This window comes from Salmo trutta, chromosome 26, assembly GCF_901001165.1.
Source record: "Salmo trutta chromosome 26, fSalTru1.1, whole genome shotgun sequence".
Classification (NCBI taxonomy): Eukaryota; Metazoa; Chordata; class Actinopteri; order Salmoniformes; family Salmonidae; genus Salmo; species Salmo trutta.
In genome coordinates, this window is record NC_042982.1 from 34,386,166 (window position 1) to 34,406,296 (window position 20,131).

The 20,131-nt window shown below is 47.6% G+C and overlaps 1 protein-coding gene across 4 annotated transcripts in view; it reads right to left on the minus strand.

Annotated features, from left to right (window-relative positions):
- Positions 1 to 20,131, minus strand: part of robo2 (roundabout, axon guidance receptor, homolog 2 (Drosophila)) — a 555,672-nt gene that overhangs the window by 365,516 nt on the left and 170,025 nt on the right. The window lies entirely within an intron of this gene.

The following is a 20,131-nucleotide window of genomic DNA, read 5'->3' on the forward strand; positions in this document are numbered from 1 at the left end:
AATATATTCAGAGACAAGCACAATTATAAATTTGACCTCATGAGCTAATATTGACCGATAATAATTAGATTTGGGATTATTGGTGATGAAAAACTTAGATAAACGAACAAGCAGTCCCTCCATATGGAATGCAGAGGGAGGCTGGGCTGCAGGTATAAACATTCAGCCAGTCTATGGCTCAACACATTATTATATCCTACTGTAGCCTAGTGTAGGCTATAAGAGGGGGCTCAATTCATAAAATATTTTAAACAGAAAAAGTAGATTTGTGGAACATAGCCATCAACAAAAAGGCTAAATTAAAGAAGATTCGAGCCTATGCACGCAGCGCTGTTCAATCTCGAAGTTTCGGGAATGTTTTAAACTTTATGTTTACAGTGGTATAGCGTGATTTAAACATAATTCAATACAATTCCAATGCAAGAACACCTAAAAATTGTATCCCTCGCCGATTTCAACTGCCCCCTTAGTCACTTAATCCTGGCGCCGGGTCTGGCGTTCTTCATCCCCAGGATACTGGACAGAGACGTACAGGAGACGCACCCGACTGTAGACCTCTCGTACTAGACAGGCTCTTACTGTGTGAGCTCTGGGCTCCCCCTAATGGCAGTAATCATCATGACAACCCACTAACCCTGATTCCAGCATATCAACAGTATTCTGTGGAAAAGGTCTGTGCTATCTGCAATGAGCAGCATACTGAAGGGGAAGCCTACACTCTGTAAGTAGCCTATCCTATATGAATGTAATTCCCTCTAGGCTATACATGTATTATAAACAAACACTGGTTACAGTTTACCATACATTTTACTTAGATTTGGTTGAAAATAGGCCTATGACAGGCCTATGGAGCAAACCAACACAGCATTAAGGGGGCTTGACACCGAGTAGTTGGCCTAGCACTAGAAGGCTGGTGGCTGGTGTCTTTGAACCTGTACAGACAACACTCTACAGGGTCTACACTGTGGCAGTGGGTGATGTCTTTGAACCTGTACAGACAACACTCTACAGGGTCTACACTGTGGCAGTGGGTGATGTCTTTGAACCTGTACAGACAACACTCTACAGGGTCTACACTGTGGCAGTGGGTGATGTCTTTGAACCTGTACAGACAACACTCTACAGGGTCTACACTGTGGCAGTGGGTGGTGTCTTTGAACCTGTACAGACAACACTCTACACTCTCTACAGGGTCTACACTGTGGCAGTGGGTGGTGTCTTTGAACCTGTACAGACAACACTCTACAGGGTCTACACTGTGGCAGTGGGTGGTGTCTTTGAACCTGTACAGACAACACTCTACAGGGTCTACACTGTGGCAGTGGGTGGTGTCTTTGAACCTGTACAGACAACACTCTCTACAGGGTCTACACCTACACTGTGGCAGTGGGTGGTGTCTTTGAACCTGTACAGACAACACTCTCTACAGGGTCTACACTGTTGCAGTGGGTGGTGTCTTTGAACCTGTACAGACAACACTCTCTACAGGGTCTACACTGTGGCAGTGGGTGGTGTCTTTGAACCTGTACAGAAAAAACTCTACAGGGTCTACACTGTGGCAGTGGGTGGTGTCGTTGAACCTGTACAGACAACACTCTACACTCTACAGGGTCTACACTGTGGCAGTGGCTGGTGTCTTTGAACCTGTACAGACAACACTCTCTACACTCTCTACAGGGTCTACACTGTGGCAGTGGCTGGTGACTTTGAACCTGTACAGACAACACTCTCTACAGGGTCTACACTGTGGCAGTGGGTGGTGTCTTTGAACCTGTACAGACAACACTCTACACTCTACAGGGTCTACACTGTGGCAGTGGCTGGTGTCATTGAACCTGTACAGACAACACTCTCTACACTCTCTACAGGGTCTACACTGTGGCAGTGGGTGGTGTCTTTGAACCTGTACAGACAACACTCTCTACAGGGTCTACACTGTGGCAGTGGGTGGTGTCTTTGAACCTGTAAAGACAACACTCTACAGGGTCTACACTGTTGCAGTGGGTGGTGTCTTTGAACCTGTACAGAAAAAAATCTACACTCTACAGGGTCTACACTGTGGCAGTGGGTGGTGTCTTTGAACCTGTACAGACAACACTCTACACTCTACAGGGTCTACACTGTGGCAGTGGCTGGTGTATTTGAACCTGTAAAGACAACACTCTACACTCTACAGGGTCTACACTGTGGCAGTGGGTGGTGTCTTTGAACCTGTACAGACAACACTCTCTACAGGGTCTACACTACAGGGTCTACACTGTGGCAGTGGTTGGTGTCTTTGAACCTGTACAGACAACACTCTCTACAGGGTCTACACCGTGGCAGTGGTTGGTGTCTTTGAACCTGTACAGACAACACTCTCCAGGGTCTACACTGTGGCAGTGGCTGGTGTCTTTGAACCTGTACAGACAACACTCTCTACTGGGTCTACACTGTGGCAGTGGCTGGTGTCTTTAAACCTGTACAGACAACACTCTCTACTGGGTCTACACTGTGGCAGTGGTTGGTGTCTTTAAACCTGTACAGACAACACTCTCCAGGGTCTACACTGTGGCAGTGGTTGGTGTCTTTAAACCTGTACAGACAACACTCTCTACTGGGTCTACACTGTGGCAGTGGCTGGTGTCTTTAAACCTGTACAGACAACACTCTCCAGGGTCTACACTGTGGCAGTGGGTGGTGTCTTTGAACCTGTACAGACAACACTCTCTACAGGGTCTACACCTACACTGTGGCAGTGGGTGGTGTCTTTGAACCTGTACAGACAACACTCTCCAGGGTCTACACCGTGGCAGTGGCTGGTGTCTTTGAACCTGTACAGACAACACTCTCTACTGGGTCTACACTGTGGCAGTGGCTGGTGTCTTTGAACCTGTACAGACAACACTCTCTACTGGGTCTACACTGTGGCAGTGGCTGGTGTCTTTGAACCTGTACAGACAACACTCTCTACTGGGTCTACACTGTGGCAGCCCTCTAGGTTGGAATGCCCCTTTTCAAATTCTACATCAAAGACAAGTATACAACCAAGCTCATAAGAAAATGTAACTTCTATAACCAGTGGCTGAATCACACAGAGCCACACATAGTGTACACACACAGGTTTACAGACCCACACATTCAGCATACTGGGATCCATTTCTATTGGCTTGAATAAAAGCTTTAGCTGTACATGGTCTTTCTCATCTTTGTTTGTTTGTCAGGCTGCATGTTAGCGCTTGCCCTATAACCGCCTTGCTTGAATTGCAACATGTTGTAAGTTTGCTAGTTCTCTCCCACTGCAGGCAGTGCTGTCAGCAGGCCAGACATAGTGATTTGTCTTCATATTTTAACGTTGGTGAGCTGCATGCAAATGCTCCCTCTTTTCTCAGTGCCTCTACTCCTTCCCTCCTTCCTAAATGTCTATGGCACACACAAACATACACACACTCACACAAACCACACACACACACACACACACACACACACACACACACACACACACACACACACACACACACACACACACACACACACACACACACACACACACACACACACACACACACACACACACACACACACACACACACACCAGGGTTTCAGTTTGTAGAAAAGCCAATAAATAAAATTGGTGCCAGCCAATTGTCCGGGAGAAGAAGAAAAAATCCCATTGTGAAATAATGTTTATTATCCTCTTCATTGATGGAAATACCAGTCCATGGAAATACATTTGACTGGTCATGCTTATCGGTCTATAGGTTAATTTGCATAATATAGTGGAATTAAATTGTCTATAGGTAATTTGCATAATATAGTGGAATTAAATTGGTACTTGTGTACAATATATTCGTTATGTATCTTATTTAGGCGTACAGCATACAGATACAGAGAGTTTGAGCAGAGAATCTGTCAGACAGTGTGAGAGCTCCTGCTACAGCATCTCAAACAGCAAATACATAGGCAATGGAAGGCAGGCTTCATCAGTGCATCACACACCTCTTTGCTATGAGCTGGAGGCAGTATGCATTTTAAAAACACCTACTTAATTGTTTGAAACCTAAACGTTTTACTATATATTATGAGGCATGTCTTACCTTGCTTCAAAGTAGCCATGCCAAAATCAGATCATATCTGTGGAGGCAATTGTTTTATATCAACTTTTTTTCATTGTCCACTAGCTAAAAGGCACAAACATAGTCATATTAGCAACCCATGCTAGATGTTGCATATTAGATCTTTATACATTTCCTATTGGAAATCCTGACACACACACACACACACTCTCTCACACACACACACACACACACACACACACACACACACACACACACACACACACACACACACACACACACACACACACACACACACACACACACACACACACACACACACACACACACACAGAAAGCGAGAGAAAGAGAGAGCGCGTGCGAGAGAGAGAAATAAAGAAATAGAGAGAGGGAGAGGGATAAAGAGAGAAAGATAAAGAGAGAGAGACACACAGAGAGAGAGAGAAAGAAATAGAGGGAGAAATAAAGAGAGAGATAAAGAGAGAGAGAGAGAGAGAGAGAGAGAGAGAGCAGTAATGTGTTGTACCGTATAGGTGAAAGTAGGTCGACAACGAAAGGAAAAGAGTTGGAGAAATGTCTTTATTGATGGAGAAGTAAAGGATATAATTGTCTCCCCCTCTCCATCCCTTTATCCCCTGTCTTCAATCTGCCCACTGTATCTCTGGATCTTTAGCAGAGGCCTACTCCCCAGGGTGCTAAATATCGGACCAAAGTGGATTTATTTTAATTAAAAGCGAGGGGATGTTTACTCAGGGCCAGGCCTGCTATGTGAAAATGAGACATTGAGTCTGAGCACAAAGCCAGGGTCTGATAAGTTATGGGCAGCCTGGTAGGAGCTGATCCAACACTCCCCTCGAGGAGGAACATCCCGCTTTTTTAATTAAGTTGGCATTGACAAAGGTGCAAACTGATGGGCTTTTGCAAAGTGACAACATTCTTTATGTTCCAGTGGCCACTGAGATCCTGAGCAGCTATTGCATTCGCACACTAACAGAGATTCTGTTTCTAAAGTGTTAACACAATGTTTACTATCTTGAGAGTTGTGACTAAGGACATCTACGTGTTGGTCCATCACAAAACTGACGCTGATATTATTCACTTGATTCATGCATTTGTTTTTGTTGCACTGCATGTAATTGCTCTATTAGCAAACTGACCTTAGAACAGGTCATGAAATGAGAAGTGAATCTGCTAACGCATTTACAAAGAATAAAAGGGGATGGAGGAAATTGCAGTGAGCGCAACATCCAGGTGATTGTTATTCAGCATTAGAGAGGAGAACTCACAGTGTGAAAACAGAGGACAACACATCCTAGTGAACCGTGCAGGCAGGCAGCAACACAACACATCCTAGTGAACCGTGCAGGCAGGCTGCAACACAACACATCCTAGTGAACCATGCAGGCAGGCTGCAACACAACACATCCTAGTGAACCGTGCAGGTAGGCTGCAACACAACACATCCTAGTGAACCATGCAGGCAGGCTGCAACACAACACATCCTAGTGACCGTGCAGGCAGGCTGCAACACAACACATCCTAGTGAACCGTGCAGGCAGGCTGCAACACAACACATCCTAGTGAACCATGCAGGCAGGCTGCAACACAACACATCCTAGTGAACCGTGCAGGTAGGCTGCAACACAACACATCCTAGTGAACCGTGCAGGCAGGCTGCAACACAACACATCCTAGTGAACCATGCAGGCAGGCTGCAACACAACACATCCTAGTGAACCATGCAGGCAGGCTGCAACACAACACATCCTAGTGAACCATGCAGGCAGGCTGCAACACAACACATCCTAGTGTACTGTGCAGGCAGGCTGCAACACAACACATCCTAGTGAACCGTGCAGGCAGGCTGCAACACAACACATCCTTGTGTACTGTGCAGGTAGGCTGCAACACAACACATCCTAGTGAACCGTGCAGGCAGGCTGCAACACAACATATCCTAGTGAACCGTGCAGGCAGGCTGCAACACAACACATCCTAGTGAACCATGCAGGCAGGCTGCAACACAACACATCCTAGTGAACCATGCAGGCAGGCTGCAACACAACACATCCTAGTGAACCATGCAGGCAGGCTGCAACACAACACATCCTAGTGAACCGTGCAGGTAGGCTGCAACACAACACATCCTAGTGAACCGTGCAGGCAGGCTGCAACACAACACATCCTAGTGAACCATGCAGGCAGGCTGCAACACAACACATCCTAGTGAACCATGCAGGCAGGCTGCAACACAACACATCCTAGTGAACCATGCAGGCAGGCTGCAACACAACACATCCTAGTGTACTGTGCAGGCAGGCTGCAACACAACACATCCTAGTGAACCGTGCAGGCAGGCTGCAACACAACACATCCTTGTGTACTGTGCAGGTAGGCTGCAACACAACACATCCTAGTGAACCGTGCAGGCAGGCTGCAACACAACATATCCTAGTGAACCGTGCAGGCAGGCTGCAACACAACACATCCTAGTGAACCATGCAGGCAGGCTGCAACACAACACATCCTAGTGAACCATGCAGGCAGGCTGCAACACAACACATCCTAGTGTACCGTGCAGGCAGGCTGCAACACAACACATCCTAGTGAACCGTGCAGGCAGGCTGCAACACAACACATCCTAGTGAACCGTGCAGACAGGCTGCAACACAACACATCCTTGTGAACCGTGCAGGCAGGCTGCAACACAACACATCCTAGTGAACCATGCAGGTAGGCTGCAACACAACACATCCTAGTGAACCGTGCAGGCAGGTTGCAACACAACATATCCTAGTGAACCGTGCAGGCAGGCTGCAACACAACACATCCTAGTGAACCATGCAGGCAGGCTGCAACACAACACATCCTAGTGTACCGTGCAGGCAGGCTGCAACACAACACATCCTAGTGAACCGTGCAGGCAGGCTGCAACACAACACATCCTAGTGAACCGTGCAGACAGGCTGCAACACAACACATCCTTGTGTACCGTGCAGGCAGGCTGCAACACAACACATCCTAGTGAACCATGCAGGCAGGCTGCAACACAACACATCCTTGTGTACCGTGCAGGTAGGCTGCAACACAACACATCCTAGTGAACCGTGCAGGCAGGCTGCAACACAACATATCCTAGTGAACCGTGCAGGCAGGCTGCAACACAACACATCCTAGTGAACCGTGCAGGCAGGCTGCAACACAACACATCCTAGTGAACCGTGCAGGTAGGCTGCAACACAACACATCCTAGTGAACCGTGCAGGCAGGCTGCAACACAACACATCCTAGTGAACCATGCAGGCAGGCTGCAACACAACACATCCTAGTGAACCATGCAGGCAGGCTGCAACACAACACATCCTAGTGAACCATGCAGGCAGGCTGCAACACAACACATCCTAGTGAACCATGCAGGCAGGCTGCAACACAACACATCCTAGTGAACCGTGCAGGCAGGTTGCAACACAACACATCCTAGTGAACCATGCAGGCAGGCTGCAACACAACACATCCTAGTGAACCGTGCAGGCAGGCTGCAACACAACACATCCTAGTGAACCGTGCTGGCAGGCTGCAACACAACACATCCTAGTGAACCGTGCAGGTAGCGTGCAACACAACACATCCTAGTGAACCGTGTAGGTAGCGTGCAACACAACACATCCTAGTGAACCGTGCAGGCAGGCTGCAACACAACACATCGTAGTGAACCATGCAGGCAGGCTGCAACACAACACATCCTAGTGAACCGTGCAGACAGGCTGCAACACAACACATCCTAGTGAACTGTGCAGGTAGGCTGCAACACAACACATCCTAGTGAACCATGCAGGCAGGCTGCAACACAACACATCCTAGTGTACCGTGCAGGCAGGCTGCAACACAACACATCCTAGTGAACCGTGCAGGCAGCGTGCAACACAACACATCCTAGTGAACTGTGCAGGTAGGATGCAACAAAGAGTAAACAATACTACTCCTCTCCTCTCCTTTCCTCTCCCCTGCACACTGACAGCTGACTGCACACACCTGCCACATGCACAAATTAACCATTTATTTTGACCTAAACAAATCAAGCCTCTATTACTGTCAACTAATTTGTGCAATTATGTTTATTTAATTCGATGAAACCTAATAATCAATCAAACGCTTCCCTCCTTTTGTCTCTAGGCCATCTGGTGACAAAAGGTAGCATCCTCGGGCCAAGCTGAGGTCCGTCATTACAAAGACTCATTGGGATTTCTCATAATGATGGCATTTTCAAGTTGATTCTCAAAGTTCTCTGATAGTTGCTATGACCTCAGCTGGTCGTAAATAACTCTGAAGACTGTCCTTTATTTGATTGCGTGTATTACTTCCACCACCTGATAATACACTGTTTGTTTTGCACTGAATCAGTCTGTTAACTAATCTATCAGAGTACTCAAGAGCACGGTGTACATTGAGAGAATGGTTCAGGGTTAAATGATGAATCCCCCAGCAGATTCAGAGTGATACACACCCCTTGATTATCACGTCTTGTAATTATTCCTGCTAATGATGGAGGAGATCCAGCGGGCGTGTAAACAGGCTGCTCTCATCTTGTTGTTGTTGTTTTGTAATCAGGGAGGTATGTGTAGTTCAATAGGGGGCCTGCAGCTGTAGTAGGGTGGTATCTACAGTATGTAAAGTTAAGGACTGTAACGCAACACACACACACACACACACACACACACACACACACACACACACACACACACACACACACACACACACACAAACCAAGGAGGAGGAGAACCACTCTGGAAATCAATCACACTGCATTCTAATTGTATGTAAGCAAGTTGTATATCAAATGCAAACAAATGAATCAAACTCTGACAGCAAAGGAAAATAAATGCAGTGGCTTCAGGGCTGGAGAGAAATGGATAGTTCCCCCTCCAGTGTGGCTAAGAGAAGAAAGGCTTTTTAATTGTGTGTGGGGTCATAGGTTCAGGTAGCAACATCACTCATGGTCAGATCAGTGGTATTCAGCGAGCTCTTGGCTGGACATCGTTAATGGCGGAGGATCCCCTTGCTGGGTCTGGGGCCTGGTGTGTGGATTACAATTAATTACTGCATTGTTGGGTTTAGAACTTGCAAGAAAGACATTTCAGTGTATTTGTCCACGTGACAGTAAAAGGTGAAACTTGATTAGGGGGTGGGGGGTACGGAGGCAGTGGGGGATATGTGTCGAGCTGGGGTGATTAATGTAGATGTCAGCAGCGCTGCCTCCTCCACTTCTCCCCTGGCATCTGTAATGACACCTGGAGATGGCAAAATGGTTCTACCTGCAGCCCAGCCTCCCTCAGCAGGGCAGAATTCTTCCCAATGATCCTCCTCTGTCAGCAGTCCTGTCACCCGACCCGGTTCACCAGCCTTATAAATGAGCCCAGTCCTGTCACCCGACCCGGTTCACAGCCTTATAAATGGGCCCAGTCCTGTCACCCGACCCGGTTCACAGCCTGATAAAATGGGCCCAGTCCTGTCACCCGACCCGGTTCACAGCCTTATAAATGGGCCCAGTCCTGTCACCCGACCCGGTTCACAGCCTGATAAAATGGGCCCAGTCCTGTCACCCGACCCGGTTCACAGCCTTATAAATGGGCCCAGTCCTGTCACCCGACCCGGTTCACAGCCTTATAAATGGGCCCAGTCCTGTCACCCGACCCGGTTCACAGCCTTATAAATGGGCCCAGTCCTGTCACCTGACCCGGTTCACAGCCTTATAAATGGGCCCAGTCCTGTCACAAGTGGATATTAAGCTGTGCTCTGCCTTGCCGCACCTCTATCCAGCATGGAAACACACACTCACACACACACACACACACACACACACACACACACACACACACACACACACACACACACACACACACACACACACACACACACACACACACACACACAGATATATACTGTTATACACACACACACGCACACAGTAAAATCAAATCAAATTGTATTGGGCACATACACATGTTTAGCAGATGTTATTGCGGGTGTAGCGAAATGGTTGTGTTTCTAGCTCCACAGTGTTTACACACAAACACAGGGTAAAATCATCTCCATATTTTGCAGGCTCAACCAACCCTCCTTTAACATGACCAAAGGATCTGTCTATATGAATCTCTAGTTTCCTCTCCCTCCATCACTCTGTAACACATATGACTGATGTAACTAAATACAAAATATGTGGAGCAAGTCATGAACCTGTAGACATGATGCATTGTTTGGCAGAGCACTTCACTCAGCAGTGGGCAGGACACATGCTGCTAGAGGGGGCTTGAGACTGAAGGAGAAGGGCTGTCTCTGTAACCACTGTCCAGCTCTGTGATGACTGACTGCTGAGAGAAACATGGCAGTTTGAACAACTATAGACCCTTCCTGCAGCCTGAGACTGTAGCAGGCTCCTGCCAGGCCTCAAGTGGGAGTGTTTTTCCTGTTTGAGGCCATACCTCTTAAATGTGATATGGAGGAGAGAAAAATATAGATTTCTAAGCACCTCGGTTTCTAGGGGACAACATTACACACTTCAACACATCTGTTTTTATCCAGCCCAATAAAACAGAGAGAAAGAGAGAGAGGGATAGAGAGAGAGAGACATAAAGAGAGGAGAGAGACAAAGATAGGAGAGAGAGAGAGACATAAAGAGAGGGAGGGAGAAAAAGACATAAAGAGAGAGAGAGAGAGATAGAGAGAGAGAGAGGGAGAGAGAGAGAGAGAGAGAGAGAGAGAGAGAAAGAGAGAGAGAGAGAGAGAGAGAGAGAGACATAAAGAGCACAGAGCACAGGTAGGGTCCAAGTCTGTCAGCTACTCCCAGAGACACAGGTAGGGTCCCAGTCTCTCTGCTACTCCCAGAGACACAGGTAGGGTCCCAGTCTCTCTGCTACTACCAGAGACACAGGTAGGGTCCCAGTCTGATACTCCCAGAGAGAGGCTGATGGAGGAGGCCTGTTCGGGCCAGATTGAGCCAGGACGAGAGGGAGAGGTGAGCATTGAGGGGAGAAGACGGACACTTGGGATGAGTGTAGAGAGAAGTTCAGCTCAACAAGGTAGTGGACATGTAATGTATCACCCATGCTCTCTTCCTGTGCTAAAGACATGTTTCAGTGGCGGGACGAGGAGGGAGGATGGAGAGGTGCTATCACATGTTGTTCCTATCAGGATTACTGTGGTCCTATCAAATGCTGTTCCTATCAGGATTACTGTGGTGCTATCAAATGCTGTTCTTATCAGGATTACTGTGGTGCTATCACATGTTGTTCCTATCAGGATTACTGTGGTGCTATCACATGTTGTTCCTATCAGGATTACTGTGGTGCTATCACATGTTGTTCCTATCAGGATTACTGTGGAGACGTATCCTGGATCCTCTTTCACTTCAAATAACAAATATTTGTGTTCATGTGAAAATTACAGTAGGTATGTGATTTTATGGAGACTAGGAAATGCAACTAACAATATGGAAAACCAAAGCCCCCTATACAACCCACCAATGCGACCTGTACTCTCTCGTTGGCTGGCCTTCGCTTCATACTCGTCGCCAAACCCACTATCTCCAGGTCATCTACAAGTCTCTGCTAGGTAAAGCCCCGCCTTATGTCAGCTCACTGGTCACCATAGCAGCACCCACCTGTAGCAAGCGCTCCAGCAGGTATATTTCACTGGTCACCCCCAAAGCCAATTCCTCCTTTGGCCGCCTTTCCTTCCAGTTCTCTGCTGCCAATGACTGGAACGAACTGCAAAATCACTGAAGCTGGAGACTCATATCTCCCTCACTAACTTTAAGCACCAGCTGTCAGAGCAGCACACAGATCACTGCACCTGTACATAGCCCATCTGTAAATAGCCCATCCAACTCCCTCATCCCCATACTGTATTTATTTATTTATCTTGCTTCTTTGCACCCCAGTATCTCAACTTCCACATTCATCTTTTGCACACCTATCACTCCAGTGTTTAATTGCTATATTGTAATTACTTCGCTACCATGGCCTATTTATTGCCTTACCTCCCTTATCTTACCTCATTTGCACACACTGTGTATATACTTTTTGTACTGTATTATTGACTGTATGTTTGTTTATTCCATGTGTAACTCTGTGTTGTTGTTTGTGTCGCACTGCTTTGCTTTTTCTTGGCCAGGTCACAGTTGTAAATGAGAAATTGTTCTCAAATAGCCTACCTGGTTAAATAAAGGTGAAATTAAATAAAAATAAAAAATAAAAAACACTGGATTTGTAACGCCCTGGCCATAGAGAGGGTTTTTTTGTTCTTTATTTTGGTTAGGCCAGGGTGTTACATTGGGTGGGCATTCTATGTTCATTTTCTATGTTGTCTGTTTCATTGATTTTGGCCGTGTGGCTTCCAATCAGGCACAGCTGTTGTTGGTTGTTGCTGATTGGGAGTCACACATAAGTGCCTGTTTTTCCGTTGGGGTTTTGTGGGTAATTGTTTCTGTTACGTAATGCACCTGACAGTACTGTTTGGCTGTCAGTTTTCTCGTTTTTGTGTATAGTGTTCTTTCGTCCATTAAAATCAAGATGAACACTAACTCCGCTGCGCCTTGGTCTACTCTCTCTCCCGACAGCCGTTACAGGATTACAAAGGGAACATGAAACAGACAGATTTCTCAGGTAACTGTTTAGCGGTGGTGGTAGAGGAAACCAGACAGAGGCCTAATGTGATGAGATGGATGGTATCAGAGGCACCATGCGTCAGAGTCAGACTTAGACCAACACAGGTCAGCCTGCCAGAGGGAGAGGAGAGGAGAAGGCTATGACACACAAAAGAGGGGATCATTATACAGACAAATTCCACACTTCCGTGATGATGTCATTACTAAGGAGCTACTGTGTAATAATGTCTTGTCAAAGCCTTCCCAAGACATGTCAAGACACAATAACACCGGGACCTCTTCTACATTGAAGACTCTCGGCTGAACACACTGGGTCCTCCTTCACATTGAAGACCCATGGCATGAACACACTGGGTCCTCCTTCACATTGAAGACCCTGGGCAGAACACACTGGGTCCTCCTTCACATTGAAGACCCTGGGCTGAACACACTGGGTCCTTCTTCACATTGAAGACCCTGGGCAGAACACACTGGGTCCTCCTTCACATTGAAGACCCATGGCATGAACACACTGGGTCCTCCTTCACATTGAAGACCCTGGACAGAACACAATGGGTCCTCCTTCACATTGAAGACCCTGGGCTGAACACACTGGGTCCTCCTTCACATTGAAGACCCTGGGCAGAACACACTGGGTCCTCCTTCACATTGAAGACCCTGGGCAGAACACACTGGGTCCTCTTCCACATTGAAAACCCTGGACTGAACACACTGGGTCCTCTTCCACATTGAAGACCCTGGGCTGAACACACTGGGTCCTCTTCCACATTGAAGACCCTGGGCTGAACAGAGGGAAAGATTAAGCACATGCCCTAGTCTATTGGCCTTAGACCTTGTCAAGATCCATCTTCCCGCCTCTCTCTTTCACCTCCATCATCATTAACACAACATCCAAATCTGACCTATCTCACTCTCTCTGAGACCTTTCACATTTTTCTAAAAGGATCTGCTCTGGAGTCATGACTCTAAGACACAATATGGCAGACGACTGATCGAAGGCAGACTTTTCGACAGACTCAACAAATATGGGGATATCTTCCTGATTTATAGCACACAATCTTGTACTTTCACTAGGGGAGTTGAACACCCTGGAGGATGACAAGAGAACTAAAAGAGAGAAGGTTATTAGAAGGGAACCAATGGCAAGAATCCATATTTTGTATGTACAGAGGTATCAGGTATGACCCAAGCGCAGACTGTGTTGAAGTAACAATGTTAATTGCAACAAAAGTGTCAGGCAAATGACAGGTCAAGGCAGGTAGGGGTCAATAATCCAGAGTAGTGGCAAAGGAACAGGACGGCAGACAGGCTCAGGGTCAATGGCAAGCAGAGTGGTCAGGCAGGCGGGCTCAGAGTCAGGGCAGACAAAGGTCAAAACTAGGAGGACAAGAAAAAGAGAGACTGGGGAAAAACAGGAGTTGAGAAAACGCTGGTTGACTTGAACAAACAAGATGAACTAGCACAGACAGACAGAAAATACAGGTATAAATACCCAAGGGATAAGTGGGGAAGATGGGCGACACCTGGAGGGGGGTGGAGACAAGCACAAGGACAGGTGAAACAGATCAGGGCGTGACACAGAGGGTTTTGAGAGTGGGTCAGTCACAGACTTCCCATCTCCACACAATAATCCCCTTCAGACATCTGTGCTTTCTCATCAATCTGTTTGAAGCAGATACACATTCTTCAGCTCACTGTCTGGTGGTCCTCTCCTCCTTCCAAAAATAACTCTGGGCTTTCCATGCTGTTAAATGTCCCGTAGCGCTGCCTCTGCCGGTGATGGGATCCTCAGCCCTAGCCCCAGCCTCAGCCTGCAGCCCCAACCCCAGCCTCAGCCAGGTCCTGTATAGCCAAACTGTTTTACACCTGTGAGTCAGACAGGTAGGCTGCAGACTTCATTACCCCTGGCTGCTGTAATGACAGAGACCAGAGAGACTGAGAGGCCCTGGCTTCTGTACAACGGCTCAATAATTCACACCTGAGCAGAGCACAGGAACTCCCCAAGGCACACTGGAGGTATGCTGCAGCGTCTGTCTGTCCTCGGGTATCCAGGGAACCCAATCCAGACAGGTACGTCATGCTGCATTGGGAGGGGGACTGGGACTCCCCCTCAACCGGCACCCCTCCTCTCCTCTCCCCCTCTTTTCCACATCGTAAAAATAGGCTCTCAAAATGGCTCTGACACTGGGTGCAGGAAATCCAAACATCAACAAAAACGGGTCATCTGTCCAGCTCCATCCCCCCGTTCTCTCCTCTTAACATCTCATACCCCTCCTGCTCTTTCTCTCTTTCAGTCCTCTTTCTATTTTAACAAGAGTCCTGTCTTTTCTGGAGTTTCCCTGGCTGTCTGGGTGATGAAAGAGCATGCTCCTGGGGTTCTGAGAGCTGCAGCTCATTAGCCGAGCTGCTTTTCCTATTGAGCAGAGCAGAGAGAGGAACGTCTTCATCTGCCTGTGTGTTTAAACATCTCTCCTCTCTCCTGCCTGTCATTCCACCAGTCCAACACAAAGCCAGCCAGGCCAGCCAAGACCAGAGCCTGATAACAGGGTGCGAGCCAGGTTGTTGTCATGACAGGGCTGGGTAAACAGCAGCATAGTCCAGTGAGTGATGGCAGGCCACAGCTAATAAGTCAGGAGTGAATTATTGAGCTCTGATGAGACAGGGGAGAGGGGGGATTAAGAGGGGGAGGACAAGAGCCTCCTAAACATCTCCCCATTCCCCTGTTTATCAGTCTAGACAGTGGCCTTCCTCTCCAATCCTCCTTCTCAGACCCCTACTACAGACATCATTATACTGCCTCTCTGCATGTTTCTCTCCAATGCTCTCCAGATTGTCTCCAGGAGTTACCCGTCATCCAAGCCCCACATCCCTCCTCCACTGACGGGGGGGCCAAGGACATGCTTGGAATCAGCCGTGAGGAAACCCCAAAACACTCAATCAGGACTATCTGTCTTCAAAGGCAGTGGAGGGAGGGGGGGTGGAAGGAGAGCGGGGAGGAGAGGAAGGAGAGAGGGAGGGAGAGAGGGGAGGAGAGGATGGAAGGAAAGAGGGGAGGAGAGGATGGAGGGAGGGAGTAAAGAAAAGGCAGCAGTGCACATATGGGTTACAGAGCCAGCCTTTTACTACACAATCAAAGGGAGAAGGGGTTTTCTCCATAGAGATTCCTGTGTAATTACAGGAGGGGCTTAATTGTTGACAAGTCTCTGGTTGAAATGTACAGTAATCCTGCACAGTCCCAACTCTTTTATCAGAAGTGATGGGTGTTACTATGGAATGAGAACTATGCTTTATTCATTTCCATGACACATCCCTGCTCAATCACATTGTGCCTTTTCCAGAGAATTCCTATATGCCATTTAGCAGACGCTTTTATCCAAATGTGCATACATTTTACATATGGGTGGTCCTGGGAATCGTTACAAACGGCATGTTCTACCAACTGGCTACAAAGGACCACTAGGACCCGTTGTTGGACCAGATAATTCCCACTACCTAAATGATCAGAATAATTGTTGGTTTTGAGCCTGAGATACAGTTATGCATCTGATGCATATTCATCATACTGAACTCATAATGGAGAAGTCCATGCTCTCCAGTGGCCTCTCTGTGTATCTAAAACAACAGAGATCATTTCTCTGCTACTCTGATGGAGAGGAGAGGCCAGACAGACAACAGGCCAACCCACCCATGAGATGAGATGACCCCCCCCCCTTTAACACACTGCACACAGAAAGAAAAAAAAACATGCAAAGTAGCAACCGATGCCTCATTGAAAATAATGGCAGATATACGGGGATATATTTTGACATTTTGCAATAAGAATTCTGGTGGTTTTCCGATTTGAGAAACAGTCCAGTGAATCCAGGACCTGTGTATCTCAGCAGCACTGTTTATATTCCGCTGAATGGCTGCATCTCTTTGTGCTCTGTGGTGATATTCTCAGGATGCCTTCTCCATTACCCTCTCATCCATACTCTCTATCTTGGACCCCTGAACTAATACTATTACTGCTCTTCTCCTCCTTCCCCTTCCCTTCTCCCCTTCCCCTCCTCTCTTCTCCTACTCTCCTCTCCCAGCCCTCTCCCCCTCCTCCCACTTCATCTCCTCTCCACTCCCCTCTACTCCCCAGCTCAAGCCCTCTCTCCTCCCCCTTCCCCTCCTTTCCAACTCAAGCCATCTCTTCCTCTCCTCTCCTCTGCTCTTTTACTCCTCGCCCCTCCCATTCCCTCCTGTCTTCTTCTCTCCTTCCCCTCTCCTTTCTCCTCTCTCCTTGCCAGTAGATGGGCTCTAATCATGGACCAGGGATACAATATTCCACCTCAAGCACATTAAAGTGTCTGGTATGTGTCCTTCACCTCCTTCAGGGAGGAGTTTATATGCCCAGCTGTTCCCTGAATGCTGAGTGAGAGGCTAGGCTAGCTACCGTACATAGGGAGTGGACAACCACAAAAGAGGCTAAACTAAACCATCCACCAGTATGGAGCATGATGTAAAAGCCCCAGTTCAGGTCACAGCCAGACCCAGAGGACACATTAGGTCACACCCCAACCCCCTAAATGTCTCAGAGCTGCCCCATCTGGACCCCCTGTCTGTGGCCAGAGGACACGCGGACACACACACACACACACACACAAACACACGAACGTGACCCCACTGCCTAGAAAGGCCTACACACATACACACACACGAAGTGAACCCACTGCCTGAAAAGGCCCCCACACACACACATACAGTTGATAGAATACCTTCATACACAACTGACTGACAATGGAATTAGTATTTATTTACCAAGTATTCACAGTATGTACTGAGCCTGATATTACAAGTTTACAGGATTTACCAAGCCCATGACCTATTGAGTCAGTTAGTTCTGATGTGATAACATGGTAGAGAGATGAGAACACCATCCCAGCAGTACCACAGAGGTTAAGCTCCACTATGGCCAGTGCTCCAGCAATACGAATCAAATCAAATGTTACTTGTCACATTCGCCAAATATAACAGGTATATTGAAATGCTGACAAAACAACGGGGCTAATACTTTTGTGAATGGAATTGTAGAGGTAACCTGAAATCGACATTTTAGGCACATAACAGCGTTATGTCCTTTTTGTGCAGTGAAATGCAGTGAAGCAGTGAAATGCTTACTTACAAGATCTTTACCAACTATCCAGTAAAGAAAATAAAGTTAAGAAAATATTTACTAAATAAACTATAGTAAAAAATACAAAAAGTAACACAATAAAAAGTTAACGAGGCTATATACAGGGGCTACCGGTACTGAGTCAGTGTGCAGGGGTACAGGTTAGAGGTAATTTGTACATGTAGGTAGGGGTGAAGTGACTATGCATATATAATAAACAGAAAGTATTTTTTTAACATTTATTTTACTAGACAAGTCAGTTAAGAACACATTTTTATTTACAATGAAGGCCTACACCAGCAGGAAGCTGGGCCAATTGTGCACCACCCTATGGGACGCCTAATAACGGCCAGATGTGATACAGCCTGGATTCAAACCAGGAACTGTAGTGACACCTCATGCACTGAGAAGCAGTGCCTTAGACCACTGCACCACTCAGGAGCCCTAGCAGCAATGTAAAACGCCCCCCCCCCCCCCGTCAATGCAAGAAGTCCGGGTGGCCATTTGATTAATTGTTCAGCAGTCTTATGGCTTGGGGGTAGAAGCTGTTAAAATAAGGAGCATTTTGGACCTAGACTTGGCGCTCCGGTACCGCTTGCCGTGCGGTAGCAGAGAGAACAGTCTATGACTTGGGTGACTTAAGTCTTTGACAATTTATTGGGCTTTCCTCTGACACCACCTAGTATAGGTCTTGGATGGCTGGAAGCTTGGCCTCAGTGATGGACTGGGCTGTACGCACTACCCTCTGTAGTGCCTTGTGGTCCGATGCCGAGCAGTTGCCATACCAGGCGGTGATGCAAACAGCCAGGATGCTCTCGATGGTGCAGCTGTAGAACTTCAGGATCTGGGGACCCATGCCAAATCTTTTTAGTCTCCTGAGGGGGAAAAGGTGTTGTTGTGCTCTCTTCATGACTTTCTTGGTGTGTTTGGACCATGATAGTTTGTTGTTGATGTGGACACCAAGGAACTTGAAGCTCTCAACCCTCTCCACTACAGCCCTGTCAATGTGAATGGGGGAGTGTTCGGTCCTCCTTTTCCTGTAGTCCATGATCATCGCCTTTGTCTTGCTCACATTGAGGGAGAGGTTGTTGTCCTGGCACCACACTGCCAGGTCTCTGACCTCCTCCCTAAAGGCTGTCTCATCGTTGTCGGTGATCAGGCCAACCACCGTTTTGTCATCAGGCAAACTTAAGGATGGTGTTGGAGTCGTGCTTAGCCATGCAGTCGTGGGTGAACAGGGAATACAGGAGAGGACTAAGCACGCACCCCTGAGGGTTGCCTACCCATACCTCCTGGGGGCGGCCCGTCTGGAAGTCCATGATCCTGTTGCAGAGGGACGTGTTTAGTCCCAGGGACCTTAGCTTAGTGATGAGCTTTGTGGGCACTATGGTGTGGAGCGCTGAGCTGTAGTCAATGAATAGCATTCTCACATAGGTGTTCCTTTTGTCCTGGTGGAAAAGGGCAGTTTGAGATTGCATGGATCTGTGGATATGTTGGGGTGGTATGCGAATTGGAGTGGGTCTAGGGTTTCCGGGATGATGGGGTTGATATGAGCCATGACCAGCCTTTGAAAGCACTTCATGGCTATCGACGTGAGTGCTATGGGGCGATAGTAATTTAAGCAGGTTACCTTCGCTTTCTTGGGCACAGGGACCATGGTGGTCTGCTTGAAACATGTAGGTAGTACAGACTCGGTCAGGGAGAGGTTGAAAATGTCAGTGTAGACACTTGCCAGTTGGTCCGCACATGCTCTGAGTACACGTCCTGGTAATCCATCTGGCCCCGCGGCCTTGTGAATGTTGACCTGTTCAAAGGTCTTGCTCACATCGGCGACAGAGAGAGTGATCACAAAGTTGTCCGGAACACCTGGTGCTCTAATACATGCTTCAGTGTTGCTTGCCTCGAAGTGAGCATACAAGGCATTTAGCCCATCTGGTAGGCTCACGTCACTGGGCAGCTCACATCTGGGTTTCCCTTTGTAGTCCGTAATAGTTTGCAAGCCCTGCCACATCCGACGAGCGTCAGAGCCAGTGTAGTAGGATTCAATCTTAGTCCTGTATTGATGCTCTGCCAGTTTGATGGTTAGACTGAGGGCATAGCGGGATTTCGTATACACATTTAGTGTCCCGCTCCTTGAAAGCGGCAGCTATAGCCTTTAGCTCGGTGCGGATGTTGCCTGTAATCCATAGCTGGTTGGGATATGTACTTACGGTCACTGTGGGGATGACGTCATCGATGCACTTAATGATGAAGCCGGTGACTGAGGTGGTA